Source organism: Eucyclogobius newberryi, unplaced genomic scaffold, assembly GCF_026437365.1.
Source record: "Eucyclogobius newberryi isolate DKJ021-1_F unplaced genomic scaffold, fEucNew1.0.hap1 SCAF_58, whole genome shotgun sequence".
Lineage (NCBI taxonomy): Eukaryota > Metazoa > Chordata > Actinopteri > Gobiiformes > Gobiidae > Eucyclogobius > Eucyclogobius newberryi.
In genome coordinates, this window is record NW_027316256.1 from 562772 (window position 1) to 586532 (window position 23761).

The following is a 23761-nucleotide window of genomic DNA, read 5'->3' on the forward strand; positions in this document are numbered from 1 at the left end:
CAGACACATGTGGAGGACTGAAAAGGAAGATCCACATGTGTTACGCGGTGCGTCTTCAGTCCTTTGAGATGAAAGTCAGGTTTACAAGTGTGATAAAAATATTCGACACGGTGATTCAGGAATGACCGGTCAGTGAGTCGGCGAAATAATTGAAAAAAAAAAGATTTTGACGTGTTTTCAACAAACTGCTGATATATTTTTTTCAGTCGGCTAGTTTCATAGCGGGTCGGTCGGGTTACGGCAAACAGACATATTCTTTTGCTCAGCCTTAGCAATTTCCTTTTATTCTGTTTCCAAGGAGCAGTGTGCCAATTTCCCATTGAGCATATCTGATATGTTTTCGTGAAATTGTGCTTTGAAAAGGGAAGATTCTAATGCACATTGTCAGGTATTGCCTTTCACAACCATCAACAGTCCTCTTACAACCACGAAGGGATTCGAACTCTCAGTCTTCGGATCCGAAGTCAGACGTCTTATCCATTAGGCCACGTGGTCCTGGTTTCGTCTGAACAGGCACATTGGAATGCAGCATGCCAATATTTTTCCATGCCCTCTTCACCTTCTTCCGGAAGCCCGTCCGACTTCGGGAGAAACTAAGTTCTACACAAGACTAAAAAGCCATTTTCAGGCCGCCCAGGGAATCGGTGCAGATTTGCATGATGAACATTGGATATTTAAAAAAAACTGGGCGGGACGGAATTTTGTCAATATGGTGGAATATTTTGTCACATCAGGGCTTTAAAACATTGCTTCTCTTGGCACTGTAGCTTAGTTGGTCAAAGTGCCTGTCTCGTAAACAGGAGATTCTGGGTTCATATCCCAGCAGTGCCTTTTTACAGTAGGTTCTTTGGTACGAATTTGTAAACAACAAGAAGGCTAAGCTAATTTCGAAGGACTCTGATCCTTAATCCTTTTCATCCAAGTTCATTAGACCACAAGCTCAATATTTGCTCTTCTGTTGTTGTTTTTTTTGTGGAGCAGGCTCCCTTAAAGATAGCCTACTGACATTCCATTCATTTTATGCTGGAATTTTTTTTTCAAATTTTGTTCTAAAAGTCAATAACATTGGCGCTGTAGCTTAGTTGGTCAAAGTGCCTGTCTTGTAAACAGGAGATCCTGGGTTCAAATCCCAGCAGTGCCTTTTGATATTGTGTTCTTTGGTATGAAAATGCAAACAATGCATCTTAGCTAACCACTATGGAATCCCACGCTTAAATCTTTTAATCCAAGTCCATTAGAGCAGCTACTTGATTTTAGCTTAGTTGGTCAAAGTGTCTGTCTTGTAAACGTTTTACATTGTGTTCTTTGGTACAAATTTGCAAAGAATAGGAAGGCTTAGCCAACAACGAAGGAATCAGTCCCCTACATCTTTTGATCCAAGTTCATGAGGCAACAAGCTCAAATTGAGCCTTTTGTGTTTAGTTTTTTATTGAGCAGGCTCCCTCAAATAGCTCACTGGCTTTAACGCTGTTTTTTCCGCAAAATTTTGCTTGTTAATGTGTCAACATTGGCGCTGTGGTTTAGTTGGTCTAAGTGCCTGTCTAGTAAACAGGAGATCCTGGGTTCAAATCCCAGCAGTGCCTTTACACATTGTGCTCTTTCCTATGAAAAAGGAAGCTACAACATTTCTTGGCAAACCACGGAGGAATCCGACACCTACATATTTATTTCAAGTCTATTGAAGGCACATATCCTACATTAGGCTACCCCAAATAAATTGTCTGTTTGCTGTAACCCGAGTCAACATTTTTCATCTGGGTCGGACGGTAGGCAAATTCTTGTTTTTTTTACGTTGAAGGCAAAAAAAAAGATCCCAATTTTGTCATTTTTTGAGTCGGAGTGACCACCAGGGGTCAGGCTTCAACAGTCAATGACGAAAAACGTCTCTATCAACCCGATCGGGAGACTAAATCTCACGATTTTAAGATATTTCAATCGACCTTTTGTACGCCGCTATCCTTTATTTTGGTAGCTAAGGCGAGCGGGGGGAACATGCGGCATCCCAGAATGCATTTGCGTAAGTCAAATTTCACACCCTGACAGAGCGTGACATTACTATGGACATGTCAGTGGCGCCGACAAGGCCAAATCAACTCGTAAATGGCAATGAGAAGACTCCTACGCGCGCTCTATTTTGTTACAGACACATGTGGAGGACTGAAAAGGAAGATCCACATGTGTTACGCAGTGCGTCTTCAGTCCTTCGAGATGAAAGTCAGGTTTACAAGTGTGATAAAAATATTCGACACGGTGATTCAGGAATGACCGGTCAGTGAGTCGGCGAAATAATTGAAAAATAAAAGATTTGGACGTATTTTCAACAAACTGCTGATATTTTTTTTTCAGTCGGCTAGTTTCATAGCGGGTCGGTCGGGTTACGGCAAACAGACATATTCTTTTGCTCAGCCTTAGCAATTTCCTTTTATTCTGTTTCCAAGGGAGCAGTGTGCCAATTTCCCATTGAGCATATCTGATATGTTTTCTTGAAATTGTGCTTTGAAAAGGGAAGATTCAAATGCACATTGTCAGGTATTGCCTTTCACAACCATCAACAGTCCTCTTACAACCACGAAGGGATTCGAACCCTCAGTCTTCTGATCCGAAGTCAGACGCCTTATCCATTAGGCCAAGTGGTCCTGGTTTCGTCTGAACAGGCACATTGGAATGCAGCATGCCAATATTTTTCCATGCCCTCTTCACCTTCTTCCGGAAGCCCGTCCGACTTCGGGAGAAACTAAGTTCTACACAAGACTAAAAAGCCATTTTCAGGCCGCCCAGGGAATCGGTGCAGATTTGCATGATGAACATTGGATATTTAAAAAAAACTGGGCGGGACGGAATTTTGTCAATATGGTGGAATATTTTGTCACATCAGGGCTTTAAAACATTGCTTCTCTTGGCACTGTAGCTTAGTTGGTCAAAGTGCCTGTCTCGTAAACAGGAGATTCTGGGTTCAAATCCCAGCAGTGCCTTTTTACAGTAGGTTCTTTATTACGAATTTGTAAACAACAAGAAGGCTAAGCTAATTTCGAAGGACTCTGATCCTTAATCCTTTTCATCCAAGTTCATTAGACCAGAAGCTCAATATTTGCTCTTCTGTTGTTGTTTTTTTTGTGGAGCAGGCTCCCTTAACGATAGCCTACTGACATTCCATTCATTTTATGCTGGAATTTTTTTTTCAAATTTTGTTCTAAAGTCAATAACATTAGCGCTGTAGCTTAGTTGGTCAAAGTGCCTGTCTTGTAAACAGGAGATCCTGGGTTCAAATCCCAGCAGTGCCTTTACACATTGTGCTCTTTCCTATGAAAAAGGAAGCTACAACATTTCTTGGCAAACCACGGAGGAATCCGACACCTACATATTTATTTCAAGTCTATTGAAGGCACATATCCTACATTAGGCTACCCCAAATAAATTGTCTGTTTGCTGTAACCCGAGTCAACATTTTTCATCTGGGTCGGACGGTAGGCAAATTCTCGTTTTTTTTACGTTGAAGGCAAAAAAAAAGATCCCAATTTTGTCATTTTTTGAGTCGGAGTGACCACCAGGGGTCAGGCTTCAACAGTCAATGACGAAAAACGTCTCTATCAACCCGATCGGGAGACTAAATCTCACGATTTTAAGATATTTCAATCGACCTTTTGTACGCCGCTATCCTTTATTTTGGTAGCTAAGGCGAGCGGGGGGAACATGCGGCATCCCAGAATGCATTTGCGTAAGTCAAATTGGACATGTCAGTGGCGCCGACAAGGCCAAATCAACTCGTAAATGGCAATGAGAAGACTCCTACGCGCGCTCTATTTTGTTACAGACACATGTGGAGGACTGAAAAGGAAGATCCACATGTGTTACGCGGTGCGTCTTCAGTCCTTTGAGATGAAAGTCAGGTTTACAAGTGTGATAAAAATATTCGACACGGTGATTCAGGAATGACCGGTCAGTGAGTCGGCGAAATAATTGAAAAAAAAAAGATTTTGACGTGTTTTCAACAAACTGCTGATATATTTTTTTCAGTCGGCTAGTTTCATAGCGGGTCGGTCGGGTTACGGCAAACAGACATATTCTTTTGCTCAGCCTTAGCAATTTCCTTTTATTCTGTTTCCAAGGAGCAGTGTGCCAATTTCCCATTGAGCATATCTGATATGTTTTCGTGAAATTGTGCTTTGAAAAGGGAAGATTCAAATGCACATTGTCAGGTATTGCCTTTCACAACCATCAACAGTCCTCTTACAACCACGAAGGGATTCGAACCCTCAGTCTTCTGATCCGAAGTCAGACGCCTTATCCATTAGGCCACGTGGTCCTGGTTTCGTCTGAACAGGCACATTGGAATGCAGCATGCCAATATTTTTCCATGCCCTCTTCACCTTCTTCCGGAAGCCCGTCCGACTTCGGGAGAAACTAAGTTCTACACAAGACTAAAAAGCCATTTTCAGGCCGCCCAGGGAATCGGTGCAGATTTGCATGATGAACATTGGATATTTAAAAAAAACTGGGCGGGACGGAATTTTGTCAATATGGTGGAATATTTTGTCACATCAGGGCTTTAAAACATTGCTTCTCTTGGCACTGTAGCTTAGTTGGTCAAAGTGCCTGTCTCGTAAACAGGAGATTCTGGGTTCAAATCCCAGCAGTGCCTTTTTACAGTAGGTTCTTTGGTACGAATTTGTAAACAACAAGAAGGCTAAGCTAATTTCGAAGGACTCTGATCCTTAATCCTTTTCATCCAAGTTCATTAGACCACAAGCTCAATATTTGCTCTTCTGTTGTTGTTTTTTTTTGTGGAGCAGGCTCCCTTAACGATAGCCTACTGACATTCCATTCATTTTATGCTGGAATTTTTTTTTCAAATTTTGTTCTAAAAGTCAATAACATTGGCGCTGTAGCTTAGTTGGTCAAAGTGCCTGTCTTGTAAACAGGAGATCCTGGGTTCAAATCCCAGCAGTGCCTTTTGATATTGTGTTCTTTGGTATGAAAATGCAAACAATGCATCTTAGCTAACCACTATGGAATCCCACGCTTAAATCTTTTAATCCAAGTCCATTAGAGCAGCTACTTGATTTTAGCTTAGTTGGTCAAAGTGTCTGTCTTGTAAACGTTTTACATTGTGTTCTTTGGTACAAATTTGCAAAGAATAGGAAGGCTTAGCCAACAACAAAGGAATCAGTCCCCTACATCTTTTGATCCAAGTTCATGAGGCAACAAGCTCAAATTGAGCCTTTTGTGTTTAGTTTTTTATTGAGCAGGCTCCCTCAAATAGCTCACTGGCTTTAACGCTGTTTTTTCCGCAAGATTTTGATTGTTAATGTGTCAACATTGGCGCTGTGGCTTAGTTGGTCAAAGTGCCTGTCTAGTAAACAGGAGATCCTGGGTTCAAATCCCAGCAATGCCTTTACATTGTGCTCTTTCCTATGAAAAAGGAAGCTACAACATTTCTTGGCAAACCACGGAGGAATCCGACACCTACATATTTATTTCAAGTCTATTGAAGGCACATATCCTACATTAGGCTACCCCAAATAAATTGTCTGTTTGCTGTAACCCGAGTCAACATTTTTCATCTGGGTCGGACGGTAGGCAAATTCTTGTTTTTTTTACGTTGAAGGCAAAAAAAAAGATCCCAATTTTGTCATTTTTTGAGTCGGAGTGACCACCAGGGGTCAGGCTTCAACAGTCAATGACGAAAAACGTCTCTATCAACCCGATCGGGAGACTAAATCTCACGATTTTAAGATATTTCAATCGACCTTTTGTACGCCGCTATCCTTTATTTTGGTAGCTAAGGCGAGCGGGGGGAACATGCGGCATCCCAGAATGCATTTGCGTAAGTCAAATTTCACACCCCGACAGAGCGTGACATTACTATGGACATGTCAGTGGCGCCGACAAGGCCAAATCAACTCGTAAATGGCAATGTGAAGACTCCTACGCGCGCTCTATTTTGTTACAGACACATGTGGAGGACTGAAAAGGAAGATCCACATGTGTTACGCGGTGCGTCTTCAGTCCTTTGAGATGAAAGTCAGGTTTACAAGTGTGATAAAAATATTCGACACGGTGATTCAGGAATGACCGGTCAGTGAGTCGGAGAAATAATTGAAAAAAAAAAGATTTTGACGTGTTTTCAACAAACTGCTGTTATTTTTTTCAGTCGGCTAGTTTCATAGCGGGTCGGTCGGGTTACGGCAAACAGACATATTCTTTTGCTCAGCCTTAGCAATTTCCTTTTATTCTGTTTCCAAGGAGCAGTGTGCCAATTTCCCATTGAGCATATCTGATATGTTTTCTTGAAATTGTGCTTTGAAAAGGGAAGATTCAAATGCACATTGTCAGGTATTGCCTTTCACAACCATCAACAGTCCTCTTACAACCACGAAGGGATTCGAACCCTCAGTCTTCTGATCCGAAGTCAGACGCCTTATCCATTAGGCCAAGTGGTCCTGGTTTCGTCTGAACAGGCACATTGGAATGCAGCATGCCAATATTTTTCCATGCCCTCTTCACCTTCTTCCGGAAGCCCGTCCGACTTCGGGAGAAACTAAGTTCTACACAAGACTAAAAAGCCATTTTCAGGCCGCCCAGGGAATCGGTGCAGATTTGCATGATGAACATTGGATATTTAAAAAAAACTGGGCGGGACGGAATTTTGTCAATATGGTGGAATATTTTGTCACATCAGGGCTTTAAAACATTGCTTCTCTTGGCACTGTAGCTTAGTTGGTCAAAGTGCCTGTCTCGTAAACAGGAGATTCTGGGTTCAAATCCCAGCAGTGCCTTTTTACAGTAGGTTCTTTATTACGAATTTGTAAACAACAAGAAGGCTAAGCTAATTTCGAAGGACTCTGATCCTTAATCCTTTTCATCCAAGTTCATTAGACCAGAAGCTCAATATTTGCTCTTCTGTTGTTGTTTTTTTTGTGGAGCAGGCTCCCTTAACGATAGCCTACTGACATTCCATTCATTTTATGCTGGAATTTTTTTTTCAAATTTTGTTCTAAAGTCAATAACATTAGCGCTGTAGCTTAGTTGGTCAAAGTGCCTGTCTTGTAAACAGGAGATCCTGGGTTCAAATCCCAGCAGTGCCTTTACACATTGTGCTCTTTCCTATGAAAAAGGAAGCTACAACATTTCTTGGCAAACCACGGAGGAATCCGACACCTACATATTTATTTCAAGTCTATTGAAGGCACATATCCTACATTAGGCTACCCCAAATAAATTGTCTGTTTGCTGTAACCCGAGTCAACATTTTTCATCTGGGTCGGACGGTAGGCAAATTCTCGTTTTTTTTACGTTGAAGGCAAAAAAAAAGATCCCAATTTTGTCATTTTTTGAGTCGGAGTGACCACCAGGGGTCAGGCTTCAACAGTCAATGACGAAAAACGTCTCTATCAACCCGATCGGGAGACTAAATCTCACGATTTTAAGATATTTCAATCGACCTTTTGTACGCCGCTATCCTTTATTTTGGTAGCTAAGGCGAGCGGGGGGAACATGCGGCATCCCAGAATGCATTTGCGTAAGTCAAATTGGACATGTCAGTGGCGCCGACAAGGCCAAATCAACTCGTAAATGGCAATGAGAAGACTCCTACGCGCGCTCTATTTTGTTACAGACACATGTGGAGGACTGAAAAGGAAGATCCACATGTGTTACGCGGTGCGTCTTCAGTCCTTTGAGATGAAAGTCAGGTTTACAAGTGTGATAAAAATATTCGACACGGTGATTCAGGAATGACCGGTCAGTGAGTCGGCGAAATAATTGAAAAAAAAAAGATTTTGACGTGTTTTCAACAAACTGCTGATATATTTTTTTCAGTCGGCTAGTTTCATAGCGGGTCGGTCGGGTTACGGCAAACAGACATATTCTTTTGCTCAGCCTTAGCAATTTCCTTTTATTCTGTTTCCAAGGAGCAGTGTGCCAATTTCCCATTGAGCATATCTGATATGTTTTCGTGAAATTGTGCTTTGAAAAGGGAAGATTCAAATGCACATTGTCAGGTATTGCCTTTCACAACCATCAACAGTCCTCTTACAACCACGAAGGGATTCGAACCCTCAGTCTTCTGATCCGAAGTCAGACGCCTTATCCATTAGGCCACGTGGTCCTGGTTTCGTCTGAACAGGCACATTGGAATGCAGCATGCCAATATTTTTCCATGCCCTCTTCACCTTCTTCCGGAAGCCCGTCCGACTTCGGGAGAAACTAAGTTCTACACAAGACTAAAAAGCCATTTTCAGGCCGCCCAGGGAATCGGTGCAGATTTGCATGATGAACATTGGATATTTAAAAAAAACTGGGCGGGACGGAATTTTGTCAATATGGTGGAATATTTTGTCACATCAGGGCTTTAAAACATTGCTTCTCTTGGCACTGTAGCTTAGTTGGTCAAAGTGCCTGTCTCGTAAACAGGAGATTCTGGGTTCAAATCCCAGCAGTGCCTTTTTACAGTAGGTTCTTTGGTACGAATTTGTAAACAACAAGAAGGCTAAGCTAATTTCGAAGGACTCTGATCCTTAATCCTTTTCATCCAAGTTCATTAGACCACAAGCTCAATATTTGCTCTTCTGTTGTTGTTTTTTTTTGTGGAGCAGGCTCCCTTAACGATAGCCTACTGACATTCCATTCATTTTATGCTGGAATTTTTTTTTCAAATTTTGTTCTAAAAGTCAATAACATTGGCGCTGTAGCTTAGTTGGTCAAAGTGCCTGTCTTGTAAACAGGAGATCCTGGGTTCAAATCCCAGCAGTGCCTTTTGATATTGTGTTCTTTGGTATGAAAATGCAAACAATGCATCTTAGCTAACCACTATGGAATCCCACGCTTAAATCTTTTAATCCAAGTCCATTAGAGCAGCTACTTGATTTTAGCTTAGTTGGTCAAAGTGTCTGTCTTGTAAACGTTTTACATTGTGTTCTTTGGTACAAATTTGCAAAGAATAGGAAGGCTTAGCCAACAACAAAGGAATCAGTCCCCTACATCTTTTGATCCAAGTTCATGAGGCAACAAGCTCAAATTGAGCCTTTTGTGTTTAGTTTTTTATTGAGCAGGCTCCCTCAAATAGCTCACTGGCTTTAACGCTGTTTTTTCCGCAAGATTTTGATTGTTAATGTGTCAACATTGGCGCTGTGGCTTAGTTGGTCAAAGTGCCTGTCTAGTAAACAGGAGATCCTGGGTTCAAATCCCAGCAATGCCTTTACATTGTGCTCTTTCCTATGAAAAAGGAAGCTACAACATTTCTTGGCAAACCACGGAGGAATCCGACACCTACATATTTATTTCAAGTCTATTGAAGGCACATATCCTACATTAGGCTACCCCAAATAAATTGTCTGTTTGCTGTAACCCGAGTCAACATTTTTCATCTGGGTCGGACGGTAGGCAAATTCTTGTTTTTTTTACGTTGAAGGCAAAAAAAAAGATCCCAATTTTGTCATTTTTTGAGTCGGAGTGACCACCAGGGGTCAGGCTTCAACAGTCAATGACGAAAAACGTCTCTATCAACCCGATCGGGAGACTAAATCTCACGATTTTAAGATATTTCAATCGACCTTTTGTACGCCGCTATCCTTTATTTTGGTAGCTAAGGCGAGCGGGGGGAACATGCGGCATCCCAGAATGCATTTGCGTAAGTCAAATTTCACACCCCGACAGAGCGTGACATTACTATGGACATGTCAGTGGCGCCGACAAGGCCAAATCAACTCGTAAATGGCAATGTGAAGACTCCTACGCGCGCTCTATTTTGTTACAGACACATGTGGAGGACTGAAAAGGAAGATCCACATGTGTTACGCGGTGCGTCTTCAGTCCTTTGAGATGAAAGTCAGGTTTACAAGTGTGATAAAAATATTCGACACGGTGATTCAGGAATGACCGGTCAGTGAGTCGGAGAAATAATTGAAAAAAAAAAGATTTTGACGTGTTTTCAACAAACTGCTGTTATTTTTTTCAGTCGGCTAGTTTCATAGCGGGTCGGTCGGGTTACGGCAAACAGACATATTCTTTTGCTCAGCCTTAGCAATTTCCTTTTATTCTGTTTCCAAGGAGCAGTGTGCCAATTTCCCATTGAGCATATCTGATATGTTTTCTTGAAATTGTGCTTTGAAAAGGGAAGATTCTAATGCACATTGTCAGGTATTGCCTTTCACAACCATCAACTGTCCTCTTACAACCACGAAGGGATTCGAACCCTCAGTCTTCTGATCCGAAGTCAGACGCCTTATCCATTAGGCCACGTGGTCCTGGTTTCGTCTGAACAGGCACATTGGAATGCAGCATGCCAATATTTTTCCATGCCCTCTTCACCTTCTTCCGGAAGCCCGTCCGACTTCGGGAGAAACTAAGTTCTACACAAGACTAAAAAGCCATTTTCAGGCCGCCCAGGGAATCGGTGCAGATTGCATGATGAACATTGGCTATTTAAAAAAAACTGGGCGGGACGGAATTTTGTCAATATGGTGGAATATTTTGTCACATCAGGGCTTTAAAACATTGCTTCTCTTGGCACTGTAGCTTAGTTGGTCAAAGTGCCTGTCTCGTAAACAGGAGATTCTGGGTTCAAATCCCAGCAGTGCCTTTTTACAGTAGGTTCTTTGGTACGAATTTGTAAACAACAAGAAGGCTAAGCTAATTTCTAAGGACTCTGATCCTTAATCCTTTTCATCCAAGTTCATTAGACCAGAAGCTCAATATTTGCTCTTCTGTTGTTGTTTTTTTTGTGGAGCAGGCTCCCTTAACGATAGCCTACTGACATTCCATTCATTTTATGCTGGAATTTTTTTTTCAAATTTTGTTCTAAAAGTCAATAACATTAGCGCTGTAGCTTAGTTGGTCAAAGTGCCTGTCTTGTAAACAGGAGATCCTGGGTTCAAATCCCAGCAGTGCCTTTTGATATTGTGTTCTTTGGTATGAAAATGCAAACAATGCATCTTAGCTAACCACTATGGAATCCCACGCTTAAATCTTTTAATCCAAGTCCATTAGAGCAGCTACTTGATTTTAGCTTAGTTGGTCAAAGTGTCTGTCTTGTAAACGTTTTACATTGTGTTCTTTGGTACAAATTTGCAAAGAATAGGAAGGCTTAGCCAACAACAAAGGAATCAGTCCCCTACATCTTTTGATCCAAGTTCATGAGGCAACAAGCTCAAATTGAGCCTTTTGTGTTTAGTTTTTTATTGAGCAGGCTCCCTCAAATAGCTCACTGGCTTTAACGCTGTTTTTTCCGCAAGATTTTGCTTGTTAATGTGTCAACATTGGCGCTGTGGCTTAGTTGGTCAAAGTGCCTGTCTAGTAAACAGGAGATCCTGGGTTCAAATCCCAGCAGTGCCTTTACACATTGTGCTCTTTCCTATGAAAAAGGAAGCTACAACATTTCTTGGCAAACCACGGAGGAATCCGACACCTACATATTTATTTCAAGTCTATTGAAGGCACATATCCTACATTAGGCTACCCCAAATAAATTGTCTGTTTGCTGTAACCCGAGTCAACATTTTTCATCTGGGTCGGACGGTAGGCAAATTCTTGTTTTTTTTACGTTGAAGACAAAAAAAAAGATCCCAATTTTGTCATTTTTTGAGTCGGAGTGACCACCAGGGGTCAGGCTTCAACAGTCAATGACGAAAAACGTCTCTATCAACCCGATCGGGAGACTAAATCTCACGATTTTAAGATATTTCAATCGACCTTTTGTACGCCGCTATCCTTTATTTTGGTAGCTAAGGCGAGCGGGGGGAACATGCGGCATCCCAGAATGCATTTGCGTAAGTCAAATTTCACACCCCGACAGAGCGTGACATTACTATGGACATGTCAGTGGCGCCGACAAGGCCAAATCAACTCGTAAATGGCAATGTGAAGACTCCTACGCGCGCTCTATTTTGTTACAGACACATGTGGAGGACTGAAAAGGAAGATCCACATGTGTTACGCGGTGCGTCTTCAGTCCTTTGAGATGAAAGTCAGGTTTAAAAGTGTGATAAAAATATTCGACACGGTGATTCAGGAATGACCGGTCAGTGAGTCGGCGAAATAATTGAAAAAAAAAGATTTTGACGTGTTTTCAACAAACTGCTGATATATTTTTTTCAGTCGGCTAGTTTCATAGCGGGTCGGTCGGGTTACGGCAAACAGACATATTCTTTTGCTCAGCCTTAGCAATTTCCTTTTATTCTGTTTCCAAGGAGCAGTGTGCCAATTTCCCATTGAGCATATCTGATATGTTTTCGTGAAATTGTGCTTTGAAAAGGGAAGATTCTAATGCACATTGTCAGGTATTGCCTTTCACAACCATCAACAGTCCTCTTACAACCACGAAGGGATTCGAACCCTCAGTCTTCGGATCCGAAGTCAGACGTCTTATCCATTAGGCCACGTGGTCCTGGTTTCGTCTGAACAGGCACATTGGAATGCAGCATGCCAATATTTTTCCATGCCCTCTTCACCTTCTTCCGGAAGCCCGTCCGACTTCGGGAGAAACTAAGTTCTACACAAGACTAAAAAGCCATTTTCAGGCCGCCCAGGGAATCGGTGCAGATTTGCATGATGAACATTGGATATTTAAAAAAAAACTGGGCGGGACGGAATTTTGTCAATATGGTGGAATATTTTGTCACATCAGGGCTTTAAAACATTGCTTCTCTTGGCACTGTAGCTTAGTTGGTCAAAGTGCCTGTCTCGTAAACAGGAGATTCTGGGTTCAAATCCCAGCAGTGCCTTTTTACAGTAGGTTCTTTGGTACGAATTTGTAAACAACAAGAAGGCTAAGCTAATTTCGAAGGACTCTGATCCTTAATCCTTTTCATCCAAGTTCATTAGACCACAAGCTCAATATTTGCTCTTCTGTTGTTGTTTTTTTTGTGGAGCAGGCTCCCTTAACGATAGCCTACTGACATTCCATTCATTTTATGCTGGAATTTTTTTTTCAAATTTTGTTCTAAAAGTCAATAACATTGGCGCTGTAGCTTAGTTGGTCAAAGTGCCTGTCTTGTAAACAGGAGATCCTGGGTTCAAATCCCAGCAGTGCCTTTTGATATTGTGTTCTTTGGTACGAAAATGCAAACAATGCATCTTAGCTAACCACTAAGGAATCCCACGCTTAAATCTTTTAATCCAAGTCCATTAGAGCAGCTACTTGATTTTAGCTTAGTTGGTCAAAGTGTCTGTCTTGTAAACGTTTTACATTGTGTTCTTTGGTACAAATTTGCAAAGAATAGGAAGGCTTAGCCAACAACGAAGGAATCAGTCCCCTACATCTTTTGATCCAAGTTCATGAGGCAACAAGCTCAAATTGAGCCTTTTGTGTTTAGTTTTTTATTGAGCAGGCTCCCTCAAATAGCTCACTGGCTTTAACGCTGTTTTTTCCGCAAAATTTTGCTTGTTAATGTGTCAACATTGGCGCTGTGGTTTAGTTGGTCTAAGTGCCTGTCTAGTAAACAGGAGATCCTGGGTTCAAATCCCAGCAGTGCCTTTACACATTGTGCTCTTTCCTATGAAAAAGGAAGCTACAACATTTCTTGGCAAACCACGGAGGAATCCGACACCTACATATTTATTTCAAGTCTATTGAAGGCACATATCCTACATTAGGCTACCCCAAATAAATTGTCTGTTTGCTGTAACCCGAGTCAACATTTTTCATCTGGGTTGGACGGTAGGCAAATTCTTGTTTTTTTTACGTTGAAGGCAAAAAAAAAGATCCCAATTTTGTCATTTTTTGAGTCGGAGTGACCACCAGGGGTCAGGCTTCAACAGTCAATGACGAAAAACGTCTCTATCAACCCGATCGGGAGACTAAATCTCACGATTTTAAGATATTTCAATCGACCTTTTGTACGCCGCTATCCTTTATTTTGGTAGCTAAGGCGAGCGGGGGGAACATGCGGCATCCCAGAATGCATTTGCGTAAGTCAAATTTCACACCCTGACAGAGCGTGACATTACTATGGACATGTCAGTGGCGCCGACAAGGCCAAATCAACTCGTAAATGGCAATGAGAAGACTCCTACGCGCGCTCTATTTTGTTACAGACACATGTGGAGGACTGAAAAGGAAGATCCACATGTGTTACGCAGTGCGTCTTCAGTCCTTCGAGATGAAAGTCAGGTTTACAAGTGTGATAAAAATATTCGACACGGTGATTCAGGAATGACCGGTCAGTGAGTCGGCGAAATAATTGAAAAATAAAAGATTTGGACGTATTTTCAACAAACTGCTGATATTTTTTTTTCAGTCGGCTAGTTTCATAGCGGGTCGGTCGGGTTACGGCAAACAGACATATTCTTTTGCTCAGCCTTAGCAATTTCCTTTTATTCTGTTTCCAAGGGAGCAGTGTGCCAATTTCCCATTGAGCATATCTGATATGTTTTCTTGAAATTGTGCTTTGAAAAGGGAAGATTCAAATGCACATTGTCAGGTATTGCCTTTCACAACCATCAACAGTCCTCTTACAACCACGAAGGGATTCGAACCCTCAGTCTTCTGATCCGAAGTCAGACGCCTTATCCATTAGGCCAAGTGGTCCTGGTTTCGTCTGAACAGGCACATTGGAATGCAGCATGCCAATATTTTTCCATGCCCTCTTCACCTTCTTCCGGAAGCCCGTCCGACTTCGGGAGAAACTAAGTTCTACACAAGACTAAAAAGCCATTTTCAGGCCGCCCAGGGAATCGGTGCAGATTTGCATGATGAACATTGGATATTTAAAAAAAAATGGGCGGGACGGAATTTTGTCAATATGGTGGAATATTTTGTCACATCAGGGCTTTAAAACATTGCTTCTCTTGGCACTGTAGCTTAGTTGGTCAAAGTGCCTGTCTCGTAAACAGGAGATTCTGGGTTCAAATCCCAGCAGTGCCTTTTTACAGTAGGTTCTTTATTACGAATTTGTAAACAACAAGAAGGCTAAGCTAATTTCGAAGGACTCTGATCCTTAATCCTTTTCATCCAAGTTCATTAGACCAGAAGCTCAATATTTGCTCTTCTGTTGTTGTTTTTTTTGTGGAGCAGGCTCCCTTAACGATAGCCTACTGACATTCCATTCATTTTATGCTGGAATTTTTTTTTCAAATTTTGTTCTAAAGTCAATAACATTAGCGCTGTAGCTTAGTTGGTCAAAGTGCCTGTCTTGTAAACAGGAGATCCTGGGTTCAAATCCCAGCAGTGCCTTTACACATTGTGCTCTTTCCTATGAAAAAGGAAGCTACAACATTTCTTGGCAAACCACGGAGGAATCCGACACCTACATATTTATTTCAAGTCTATTGAAGGCACATATCCTACATTAGGCTACCCCAAATAAATTGTCTGTTTGCTGTAACCCGAGTCAACATTTTTCATCTGGGTCGGACGGTAGGCAAATTCTCGTTTTTTTTACGTTGAAGGCAAAAAAAAAGATCCCAATTTTGTCATTTTTTGAGTCGGAGTGACCACCAGGGGTCAGGCTTCAACAGTCAATGACGAAAAACGTCTCTATCAACCCGATCGGGAGACTAAATCTCACGATTTTAAGATATTTCAATCGACCTTTTGTACGCCGCTATCCTTTATTTTGGTAGCTAAGGCGAGCGGGGGGAACATGCGGCATCCCAGAATGCATTTGCGTAAGTCAAATTGGACATGTCAGTGGCGCCGACAAGGCCAAATCAACTCGTAAATGGCAATGAGAAGACTCCTACGCGCGCTCTATTTTGTTACAGACACATGTGGAGGACTGAAAAGGAAGATCCACATGTGTTACGCGGTGCGTCTTCAGTCCTTTGAGATGAAAGTCAGGTTTACAAGTGTGATAAAAATATTCGACACGGTGATTCAGGAATGACCGGTCAGTGAGTCGGCGAAATAATTGAAAAAAAAAAGATTTTGACGTGTTTTCAACAAACTGCTGATATATTTTTTTCAGTCGGCTAGTTTCATAGCGGGTCGGTCGGGTTACGGCAAACAGACATATTCTTTTGCTCAGCCTTAGCAATTTCCTTTTATTCTGTTTCCAAGGAGCAGTGTGCCAATTTCCCATTGAGCATATCTGATATGTTTTCGTGAAATTGTGCTTTGAAAAGGGAAGATTCAAATGCACATTGTCAGGTATTGCCTTTCACAACCATCAACAGTCCTCTTACAACCACGAAGGGATTCGAACCCTCAGTCTTCTGATCCGAAGTCAGACGCCTTATCCATTAGGCCACGTGGTCCTGGTTTCGTCTGAACAGGCACATTGGAATGCAGCATGCCAATATTTTTCCATGCCCTCTTCACCTTCTTCCGGAAGCCCGTCCGACTTCGGGAGAAACTAAGTTCTACACAAGACTAAAAAGCCATTTTCAGGCCGCCCAGGGAATCGGTGCAGATTTGCATGATGAACATTGGATATTTAAAAAAAACTGGGCGGGACGGAATTTTGTCAATATGGTGGAATATTTTGTCACATCAGGGCTTTAAAACATTGCTTCTCTTGGCACTGTAGCTTAGTTGGTCAAAGTGCCTGTCTCGTAAACAGGAGATTCTGGGTTCAAATCCCAGCAGTGCCTTTTTACAGTAGGTTCTTTGGTACGAATTTGTAAACAACAAGAAGGCTAAGCTAATTTCGAAGGACTCTGATCCTTAATCCTTTTCATCCAAGTTCATTAGACCACAAGCTCAATATTTGCTCTTCTGTTGTTGTTTTTTTTTGTGGAGCAGGCTCCCTTAACGATAGCCTACTGACATTCCATTCATTTTATGCTGGAATTTTTTTTTCAAATTTTGTTCTAAAAGTCAATAACATTGGCGCTGTAGCTTAGTTGGTCAAAGTGCCTGTCTTGTAAACAGGAGATCCTGGGTTCAAATCCCAGCAGTGCCTTTTGATATTGTGTTCTTTGGTATGAAAATGCAAACAATGCATCTTAGCTAACCACTATGGAATCCCACGCTTAAATCTTTTAATCCAAGTCCATTAGAGCAGCTACTTGATTTTAGCTTAGTTGGTCAAAGTGTCTGTCTTGTAAACGTTTTACATTGTGTTCTTTGGTACAAATTTGCAAAGAATAGGAAGGCTTAGCCAACAACAAAGGAATCAGTCCCCTACATCTTTTGATCCAAGTTCATGAGGCAACAAGCTCAAATTGAGCCTTTTGTGTTTAGTTTTTTATTGAGCAGGCTCCCTCAAATAGCTCACTGGCTTTAACGCTGTTTTTTCCGCAAGATTTTGATTGTTAATGTGTCAACATTGGCGCTGTGGCTTAGTTGGTCAAAGTGCCTGTCTAGTAAACAGGAGATCCTGGGTTCAAATCCCAGCAATGCCTTTACATTGTGCTCTTTCCTATGAAAAAGGAAGCTACAACATTTCTTGGCAAACCACGGAGGAATCCGACACCTACATATTTATTTCAAGTCTATTGAAGGCACATATCCTACATTAGGCTACCCCAAATAAATTGTCTGTTTGCTGTAACCCGAGTCAACATTTTTCATCTGGGTCGGACGGTAGGCAAATTCTTGTTTTTTTTACGTTGAAGGCAAAAAAAAAGATCCCAATTTTGTCATTTTTTGAGTCGGAGTGACCACCAGGGGTCAGGCTTCAACAGTCAATGACGAAAAACGTCTCTATCAACCCGATCGGGAGACTAAATCTCACGATTTTAAGATATTTCAATCGACCTTTTGTACGCCGCTATCCTTTATTTTGGTAGCTAAGGCGAGCGGGGGGAACATGCGGCATCCCAGAATGCATTTGCGTAAGTCAAATTTCACACCCCGACAGAGCGTGACATTACTATGGACATGTCAGTGGCGCCGACAAGGCCAAATCAACTCGTAAATGGCAATGTGAAGACTCCTACGCGCGCTCTATTTTGTTACAGACACATGTGGAGGACTGAAAAGGAAGATCCACATGTGTTACGCGGTGCGTCTTCAGTCCTTTGAGATGAAAGTCAGGTTTACAAGTGTGATAAAAATATTCGACACGGTGATTCAGGAATGACCGGTCAGTGAGTCGGAGAAATAATTGAAAAAAAAAAGATTTTGACGTGTTTTCAACAAACTGCTGTTATTTTTTTCAGTCGGCTAGTTTCATAGCGGGTCGGTCGGGTTACGGCAAACAGACATATTCTTTTGCTCAGCCTTAGCAATTTCCTTTTATTCTGTTTCCAAGGAGCAGTGTGCCAATTTCCCATTGAGCATATCTGATATGTTTTCTTGAAATTGTGCTTTGAAAAGGGAAGATTCTAATGCACATTGTCAGGTATTGCCTTTCACAACCATCAACTGTCCTCTTACAACCACGAAGGGATTCGAACCCTCAGTCTTCTGATCCGAAGTCAGACGCCTTATCCATTAGGCCACGTGGTCCTGGTTTCGTCTGAACAGGCACATTGGAATGCAGCATGCCAATATTTTTCCATGCCCTCTTCACCTTCTTCCGGAAGCCCGTCCGACTTCGGGAGAAACTAAGTTCTACACAAGACTAAAAAGCCATTTTCAGGCCGCCCAGGGAATCGGTGCAGATTGCATGATGAACATTGGCTATTTAAAAAAAACTGGGCGGGACGGAATTTTGTCAATATGGTGGAATATTTTGTCACATCAGGGCTTTAAAACATTGCTTCTCTTGGCACTGTAGCTTAGTTGGTCAAAGTGCCTGTCTCGTAAACAGGAGATTCTGGGTTCAAATCCCAGCAGTGCCTTTTTACAGTAGGTTCTTTGGTACGAATTTGTAAACAACAAGAAGGCTAAGCTAATTTCTAAGGACTCTGATCCTTAATCCTTTTCATCCAAGTTCATTAGACCAGAAGCTCAATATTTGCTCTTCTGTTGTTGTTTTTTTTGTGGAGCAGGCTCCCTTAACGATAGCCTACTGACATTCCATTCATTTTATGCTGGAATTTTTTTTTCAAATTTTGTTCTAAAAGTCAATAACATTAGCGCTGTAGCTTAGTTGGTCAAAGTGCCTGTCTTGTAAACAGGAGATCCTGGGTTCAAATCCCAGCAGTGCCTTTTGATATTGTGTTCTTTGGTATGAAAATGCAAACAATGCATCTTAGCTAACCACTAAGGAATCCCACGCTTAAATCTTTTAATCCAAGTCCATTAGAGCAGCTACTTGATTTTGCTTAGTTGGTCAAAGTGTCTGTCTTGTAAACGTTTTACATTGTGTTCTTTGGTACAAATTTGCAAAGAATAGGAAGGCTTAGCCAACAACGAAGGAATCAGTCCCCTACATCTTTTGATCCAAGTTCATGAGGCAACAAGCTCAAATTGAGCCTTTTGTGTTTAGTTTTTTATTGAGCAGGCTCCCTCAAATAGCTCACTGGCTTTAACGCTGTTTTTTCCGCAAGATTTTGCTTGTTAATGTGTCAACATTGGCGCTGTGGCTTAGTTGGTCAAAGTGCCTGTCTAGTAAACAGGAGATCCTGGGTTCAAATCCCAGCAGTGCCTTTACACATTGTGCTCTTTCCTATGAAAAAGGAAGCTACAACATTTCTTGGCAAACCACGGAGGAATCCGACACCTACATATTTATTTCAAGTCTATTGAAGGCACATATCCTACATTAGGCTACCCCAAATAAATTGTCTGTTTGCTGTAACCCGAGTCAACATTTTTCATCTGGGTCGGACGGTAGGCAAATTCTCGTTTTTTTTTCGTTGAAGGCAAAAAAAAAGATCCCAATTTTGTCATTTTTTGAGTCGGAGTGACCACCAGGGGTCAGGCTTCAACAGTCAATGACGAAAAACGTCTCTATCAACCCGATCGGGAGACTAAATCTCACGATTTTAAGATATTTCAATCGACCTTTTGTACGCCGCTATCCTTTATTTTGGTAGCTAAGGCGAGCGGGGGGAACATGCGGCATCCCAGAATGCATTTGCGTAAGTCAAATTGGACATGTCAGTGGCGCCGACAAGGCCAAATCAACTCGTAAATGGCAATGAGAAGACTCCTACGCGCGCTCTATTTTGTTACAGACACATGTGGAGGACTGAAAAGGAAGATCCACATGTGTTACGCGGTGCGTCTTCAGTCCTTTGAGATGAAAGTCAGGTTTACAAGTGTGATAAAAATATTCGACACGGTGATTCAGGAATGACCGGTCAGTGAGTCGGCGAAATAATTGAAAAAAAAAAGATTTTGACGTGTTTTCAACAAACTGCTGATATATTTTTTTCAGTCGGCTAGTTTCATAGCGGGTCGGTCGGGTTACGGCAAACAGACATATTCTTTTGCTCAGCCTTAGCAATTTCCTTTTATTCTGTTTCCAAGGAGCAGTGTGCCAATTTCCCATTGAGCATATCTGATATGTTTTCGTGAAATTGTGCTTTGAAAAGGGAAGATTCAAATGCACATTGTCAGGTATTGCCTTTCACAACCATCAACAGTCCTCTTACAACCACGAAGGGATTCGAACCCTCAGTCTTCTGATCCGAAGTCAGACGCCTTATCCATTAGGCCACGTGGTCCTGGTTTCGTCTGAACAGGCACATTGGAATGCAGCATGCCAATATTTTTCCATGCCCTCTTCACCTTCTTCCGGAAGCCCGTCCGACTTCGGGAGAAACTAAGTTCTACACAAGACTAAAAAGCCATTTTCAGGCCGCCCAGGGAATCGGTGCAGATTTGCATGATGAACATTGGATATTTAAAAAAAACTGGGCGGGACGGAATTTTGTCAATATGGTGGAATATTTTGTCACATCAGGGCTTTAAAACATTGCTTCTCTTGGCACTGTAGCTTAGTTGGTCAAAGTGCCTGTCTCGTAAACAGGAGATTCTGGGTTCAAATCCCAGCAGTGCCTTTTTACAGTAGGTTCTTTGGTACGAATTTGTAAACAACAAGAAGGCTAAGCTAATTTCGAAGGACTCTGATCCTTAACCCTTTAGGCGCCAGAGATTATGGATGAAATAGATGTATAAATAAAAAACTTCCTGAGATACAGAGAACTGAAGCCGGGGCACAGCTCTGGGTCGGCAGTGCCCCTGGAGGCCCGTAGAAGCTCCACACTCCAGTTGATTCTTGGATAAAAGGGTACCCAGCCGGTCTCGAACTCGCGTGAGGCGGAGCAGGGATCATCCACCCCGCACACGGCCAGACTTTGCCCGGCCAGGGAGCACCTTCTGCGGGTCGGAGGCTCCGGGTCGGAGCCCCTGGAGCCTGGAGCCCTCACCGGGCCCCGAACTCGGCTGCCGGAGGAAGTGCAGTGCCTCATGGATAAAAGGGCACCCAGCCGGTCTCGAACTCGCGTGAGGCGGAGCAGGGATCATCCACCCCGCACACGGCCAGACTTTGCCCGGCCAGGGAGCACCTTCTGCGGGTCGGAGGCTCCGGGTCGGAGCCCCTGGAGCCTGGAGCCCTCACCGGGCCCCGAACTCGGCTGCCGGAGGCAGTGCAGTGCCTCATGGATAAAAGGGCACCCAGCCGGTCTCGAACTCGCGTGAGGCGGAGCAGGGATCATCCACCCCGCACACGGCCAGACTTTGCCCGGCCAGGGAGCACCTTCTGCGGGTCGGAGGCTCCGGGTCGGAGCCCCTGGAGCCTGGAGCCCTCACCGGGCCCCGAACTCGGCTGCCGGAGGAAGTGCAGTGCCTCATGGATAAAAGGGCACCCAGCCGGTCTCGAACTCGCGTGAGGCGGAGCAGGGATCATCCACCCCGCACACGACCAGACTTTGCCCGGGGAAGGGCCACTCTGGCTGGGCATGGCCCCCACTGAGCACCCCCTGGAACCCCTGGAGCCCCTGGAGCACCTCCAGAGCCACCCCCACTCCTCCAGACTCTGCCCGGGGAAGGGCCACTCTGGCTGGGCATGGCCTCCGCCGAGCACCCCCTGGAGCCCCCGGAGCACCTCCAGAGCCACCCCCCACTCCTCCAGACTCTGCCCGGGGAAGGGACACTCTGGCTGGGCATGGCCTCCACTGAGCACCCCCTGAAGCCCCCGGAGCACCTCCAGAGCCACCCCCCACTCTCCCCAGACTATGCCCGGGGAAGGGCCACTCTGGCTGGGCATGGCCTCCACTGAGCACCCCCTGGAGCCCCCGGAGCACCTCCAGAGCCACCCCCCACTCTCCCCAGACTATGCCCGGGGAAGGGCCACTCTGGCTGGGCCTGGCCTCCGCCGAGCACCCCCTGGAACCCCTGGAGCCCCTCCAGAGCCACCCCCCACTCCTCCAGACTCACCCCGGGGAAGGGCCACTCTGGCTGGGCATGGCCTCCGCCGAGCACCCCCCTGGAACCCCTGGAGCCCCTCCAGAGCCACCCCCCACTCCTCCAGACTCACCCCGGGGAAGGGCAACTCTGGCTGGGCATGGCCTCCGCTGAGCACCCCCTGGAACCCCTGGAGCCCCCGGAGCACCTCCAGAGCCACCCCCCACTCTCCCCAGACTATGCCCGGGGAAGGGCCACTCTGGCTGGGCATGGCCTCCACTGAGCACCCCCTGGAGCCCCCGGAGCACCTCCAGAGCCACCCCCCACTCTCCCCAGACTATGCCCGGGGAAGGGCCACTCTGGCTGGGCATGGCCTCCGCCGAGCACCCCCTGGAACCCCTGGAGCCCCTCCAGAGCCACCCCGCATTCCCCCAAACTCAGTCTGGGGACGGGCCACTCTTCCCCGGGTTGCAGGCTCTGGGACTCCGGGGATGACCACCGGGGACCAGGCCCTCCCTTCGAACCCGGGGACCCACACTTAAGCACCCCCACACGGGCTACACACCCTTGTTTCAGCCCCCTGGAGGTCCGTGCCCTTGGTACTATACCATGGAAGTCCGTGCCCTTGGTACTCCGACTGGAGTACCAAGGGAACGGCCCAGCACTCACCACAGAGGCTCGCGCCGGCCCCGGCCCACCTTTCGTCCCCGGGTACCCACACTTAAGCACCCCAACACGAGCTACACACCCTTGGTGCAGCCCCCTGGAAGTCCGTGCCCTTGGTACTCTGAGCCACTTTAAAAGATAAAAAGCACCAGGACCCCAAGGCCCTGGCTCCCCTGTCCCCTACACCACACTTGGAGGCAGGGCCCTTGCCCTCCACTGGCTGCCCCCGCGCCCAATGTACTCCATAACCGAAGAAGAGAGGGGGACCCGGAGGCCGGCCTACTAGGGTAACAGGTTTAATTTAGAGCCGGGGCTCTGGACCACAAATGCCAACAACCCCGCAGTGCGCAGGAGCCTTCGAAGCTGGATGAAACCAGAACGGGGCCCTACGATGGCGGTGACCAGCCAGTTGATAGCAAAGTGAGCCCTGGACAGGAGCTGCATTTGACAAACTCAGAGACGAGGAAGGGACCGGAGTCGGACCAAATATATCATCTGGCGCTGTGTCCAGCGTGAGGGTGAGCCAGCGCAAATCAGGACCACAAATGCCAACAACCCCGCAGTGCGCAGGAGCCTTCGAAGCTGGATGAAACCAGAACGGGGCCCTACGATGGCGGTGACCAGCCAGTTGATAGCAAAGTGAGCCCTGGACAGGCGCTGCATTTGACAAACTCAGAGACGAGGAAGGGACCGGAGTCGGACCAAATATATCATCTGGCGCTGTGTCCAGCGTAAGGGTGAGCCAGCGCAAATCAGGACCACAAATGCCAACAACCCCGCAGTGCGCAGGAGCCTTCGAAGCTGGATGAAACCAGAACGGGGCCCTACGATGGCGGTGACCAGCCAGTTGATAGCAAAGTGAGCCCTGGACAGGCGCTGCATTTGACAAACTCAGAGACGAGGAAGGGACCGGAGTCGGACCAAAAATATGCGCCGGCCCTGCCCCCCGCCCCGCGCAGAGCCATCGGACACGTTGAG

The 23761-nt window shown here is 44.7% G+C and overlaps 37 non-coding genes across 37 annotated transcripts; 28 read left to right on the forward strand and 9 right to left on the reverse strand.

The window, feature by feature from the left end:
* Positions 1-757: 757 nt before the first annotated feature.
* trnat-cgu (transfer RNA threonine (anticodon CGU)) lies at positions 758-831 on the forward strand. Its single transcript has one exon. It is a non-coding gene; the product is annotated as a tRNA-Thr (tRNA).
* Positions 832-1067: 236 nt separating this feature from the next.
* trnat-ugu (transfer RNA threonine (anticodon UGU)) lies at positions 1068-1141 on the forward strand. Its single transcript has one exon. It is a non-coding gene; the product is annotated as a tRNA-Thr (tRNA).
* A 368-nt stretch (positions 1142-1509) lies between these two features.
* On the forward strand, positions 1510-1583 carry trnat-agu (transfer RNA threonine (anticodon AGU)). The gene has a single exon. It is a non-coding gene; the product is annotated as a tRNA-Thr (tRNA).
* Positions 1584-2563: 980 nt separating this feature from the next.
* Positions 2564-2636, reverse strand: trnar-ucg (transfer RNA arginine (anticodon UCG)). Its single transcript has one exon. It is a non-coding gene; the product is annotated as a tRNA-Arg (tRNA).
* Positions 2637-2898: 262 nt separating this feature from the next.
* trnat-cgu (transfer RNA threonine (anticodon CGU)) lies at positions 2899-2972 on the forward strand. Its single transcript has one exon. It is a non-coding gene; the product is annotated as a tRNA-Thr (tRNA).
* A 235-nt stretch (positions 2973-3207) lies between these two features.
* On the forward strand, positions 3208-3281 carry trnat-ugu (transfer RNA threonine (anticodon UGU)). The gene has a single exon. It is a non-coding gene; the product is annotated as a tRNA-Thr (tRNA).
* Positions 3282-4230: 949 nt separating this feature from the next.
* Positions 4231-4303, reverse strand: trnar-ucg (transfer RNA arginine (anticodon UCG)). Its single transcript has one exon. It is a non-coding gene; the product is annotated as a tRNA-Arg (tRNA).
* A 262-nt stretch (positions 4304-4565) lies between these two features.
* trnat-cgu (transfer RNA threonine (anticodon CGU)) lies at positions 4566-4639 on the forward strand. The gene has a single exon. It is a non-coding gene; the product is annotated as a tRNA-Thr (tRNA).
* A 237-nt stretch (positions 4640-4876) lies between these two features.
* On the forward strand, positions 4877-4950 carry trnat-ugu (transfer RNA threonine (anticodon UGU)). The gene has a single exon. It is a non-coding gene; the product is annotated as a tRNA-Thr (tRNA).
* A 368-nt stretch (positions 4951-5318) lies between these two features.
* On the forward strand, positions 5319-5392 carry trnat-agu (transfer RNA threonine (anticodon AGU)). The gene has a single exon. It is a non-coding gene; the product is annotated as a tRNA-Thr (tRNA).
* Positions 5393-6367: 975 nt separating this feature from the next.
* On the reverse strand, positions 6368-6440 carry trnar-ucg (transfer RNA arginine (anticodon UCG)). The gene has a single exon. It is a non-coding gene; the product is annotated as a tRNA-Arg (tRNA).
* Positions 6441-6702: 262 nt separating this feature from the next.
* trnat-cgu (transfer RNA threonine (anticodon CGU)) lies at positions 6703-6776 on the forward strand. The gene has a single exon. It is a non-coding gene; the product is annotated as a tRNA-Thr (tRNA).
* Positions 6777-7011: 235 nt separating this feature from the next.
* trnat-ugu (transfer RNA threonine (anticodon UGU)) lies at positions 7012-7085 on the forward strand. The gene has a single exon. It is a non-coding gene; the product is annotated as a tRNA-Thr (tRNA).
* Positions 7086-8034: 949 nt separating this feature from the next.
* Positions 8035-8107, reverse strand: trnar-ucg (transfer RNA arginine (anticodon UCG)). The gene has a single exon. It is a non-coding gene; the product is annotated as a tRNA-Arg (tRNA).
* Positions 8108-8369: 262 nt separating this feature from the next.
* trnat-cgu (transfer RNA threonine (anticodon CGU)) lies at positions 8370-8443 on the forward strand. The gene has a single exon. It is a non-coding gene; the product is annotated as a tRNA-Thr (tRNA).
* Positions 8444-8680: 237 nt separating this feature from the next.
* On the forward strand, positions 8681-8754 carry trnat-ugu (transfer RNA threonine (anticodon UGU)). Its single transcript has one exon. It is a non-coding gene; the product is annotated as a tRNA-Thr (tRNA).
* A 368-nt stretch (positions 8755-9122) lies between these two features.
* Positions 9123-9196, forward strand: trnat-agu (transfer RNA threonine (anticodon AGU)). The gene has a single exon. It is a non-coding gene; the product is annotated as a tRNA-Thr (tRNA).
* A 975-nt stretch (positions 9197-10171) lies between these two features.
* Positions 10172-10244, reverse strand: trnar-ucg (transfer RNA arginine (anticodon UCG)). The gene has a single exon. It is a non-coding gene; the product is annotated as a tRNA-Arg (tRNA).
* A 261-nt stretch (positions 10245-10505) lies between these two features.
* Positions 10506-10579, forward strand: trnat-cgu (transfer RNA threonine (anticodon CGU)). The gene has a single exon. It is a non-coding gene; the product is annotated as a tRNA-Thr (tRNA).
* A 236-nt stretch (positions 10580-10815) lies between these two features.
* Positions 10816-10889, forward strand: trnat-ugu (transfer RNA threonine (anticodon UGU)). The gene has a single exon. It is a non-coding gene; the product is annotated as a tRNA-Thr (tRNA).
* A 368-nt stretch (positions 10890-11257) lies between these two features.
* trnat-agu (transfer RNA threonine (anticodon AGU)) lies at positions 11258-11331 on the forward strand. Its single transcript has one exon. It is a non-coding gene; the product is annotated as a tRNA-Thr (tRNA).
* Positions 11332-12645: 1314 nt separating this feature from the next.
* Positions 12646-12719, forward strand: trnat-cgu (transfer RNA threonine (anticodon CGU)). The gene has a single exon. It is a non-coding gene; the product is annotated as a tRNA-Thr (tRNA).
* A 236-nt stretch (positions 12720-12955) lies between these two features.
* On the forward strand, positions 12956-13029 carry trnat-ugu (transfer RNA threonine (anticodon UGU)). Its single transcript has one exon. It is a non-coding gene; the product is annotated as a tRNA-Thr (tRNA).
* Positions 13030-13397: 368 nt separating this feature from the next.
* trnat-agu (transfer RNA threonine (anticodon AGU)) lies at positions 13398-13471 on the forward strand. The gene has a single exon. It is a non-coding gene; the product is annotated as a tRNA-Thr (tRNA).
* Positions 13472-14451: 980 nt separating this feature from the next.
* On the reverse strand, positions 14452-14524 carry trnar-ucg (transfer RNA arginine (anticodon UCG)). The gene has a single exon. It is a non-coding gene; the product is annotated as a tRNA-Arg (tRNA).
* A 262-nt stretch (positions 14525-14786) lies between these two features.
* trnat-cgu (transfer RNA threonine (anticodon CGU)) lies at positions 14787-14860 on the forward strand. Its single transcript has one exon. It is a non-coding gene; the product is annotated as a tRNA-Thr (tRNA).
* A 235-nt stretch (positions 14861-15095) lies between these two features.
* trnat-ugu (transfer RNA threonine (anticodon UGU)) lies at positions 15096-15169 on the forward strand. Its single transcript has one exon. It is a non-coding gene; the product is annotated as a tRNA-Thr (tRNA).
* A 949-nt stretch (positions 15170-16118) lies between these two features.
* Positions 16119-16191, reverse strand: trnar-ucg (transfer RNA arginine (anticodon UCG)). The gene has a single exon. It is a non-coding gene; the product is annotated as a tRNA-Arg (tRNA).
* A 262-nt stretch (positions 16192-16453) lies between these two features.
* On the forward strand, positions 16454-16527 carry trnat-cgu (transfer RNA threonine (anticodon CGU)). Its single transcript has one exon. It is a non-coding gene; the product is annotated as a tRNA-Thr (tRNA).
* Positions 16528-16764: 237 nt separating this feature from the next.
* On the forward strand, positions 16765-16838 carry trnat-ugu (transfer RNA threonine (anticodon UGU)). Its single transcript has one exon. It is a non-coding gene; the product is annotated as a tRNA-Thr (tRNA).
* Positions 16839-17206: 368 nt separating this feature from the next.
* Positions 17207-17280, forward strand: trnat-agu (transfer RNA threonine (anticodon AGU)). Its single transcript has one exon. It is a non-coding gene; the product is annotated as a tRNA-Thr (tRNA).
* Positions 17281-18255: 975 nt separating this feature from the next.
* On the reverse strand, positions 18256-18328 carry trnar-ucg (transfer RNA arginine (anticodon UCG)). The gene has a single exon. It is a non-coding gene; the product is annotated as a tRNA-Arg (tRNA).
* Positions 18329-18589: 261 nt separating this feature from the next.
* trnat-cgu (transfer RNA threonine (anticodon CGU)) lies at positions 18590-18663 on the forward strand. The gene has a single exon. It is a non-coding gene; the product is annotated as a tRNA-Thr (tRNA).
* Positions 18664-18899: 236 nt separating this feature from the next.
* On the forward strand, positions 18900-18973 carry trnat-ugu (transfer RNA threonine (anticodon UGU)). Its single transcript has one exon. It is a non-coding gene; the product is annotated as a tRNA-Thr (tRNA).
* A 367-nt stretch (positions 18974-19340) lies between these two features.
* On the forward strand, positions 19341-19414 carry trnat-agu (transfer RNA threonine (anticodon AGU)). The gene has a single exon. It is a non-coding gene; the product is annotated as a tRNA-Thr (tRNA).
* Positions 19415-20363: 949 nt separating this feature from the next.
* trnar-ucg (transfer RNA arginine (anticodon UCG)) lies at positions 20364-20436 on the reverse strand. Its single transcript has one exon. It is a non-coding gene; the product is annotated as a tRNA-Arg (tRNA).
* Positions 20437-20698: 262 nt separating this feature from the next.
* On the forward strand, positions 20699-20772 carry trnat-cgu (transfer RNA threonine (anticodon CGU)). The gene has a single exon. It is a non-coding gene; the product is annotated as a tRNA-Thr (tRNA).
* Positions 20773-23761: the final 2989 nt, after the last annotated feature.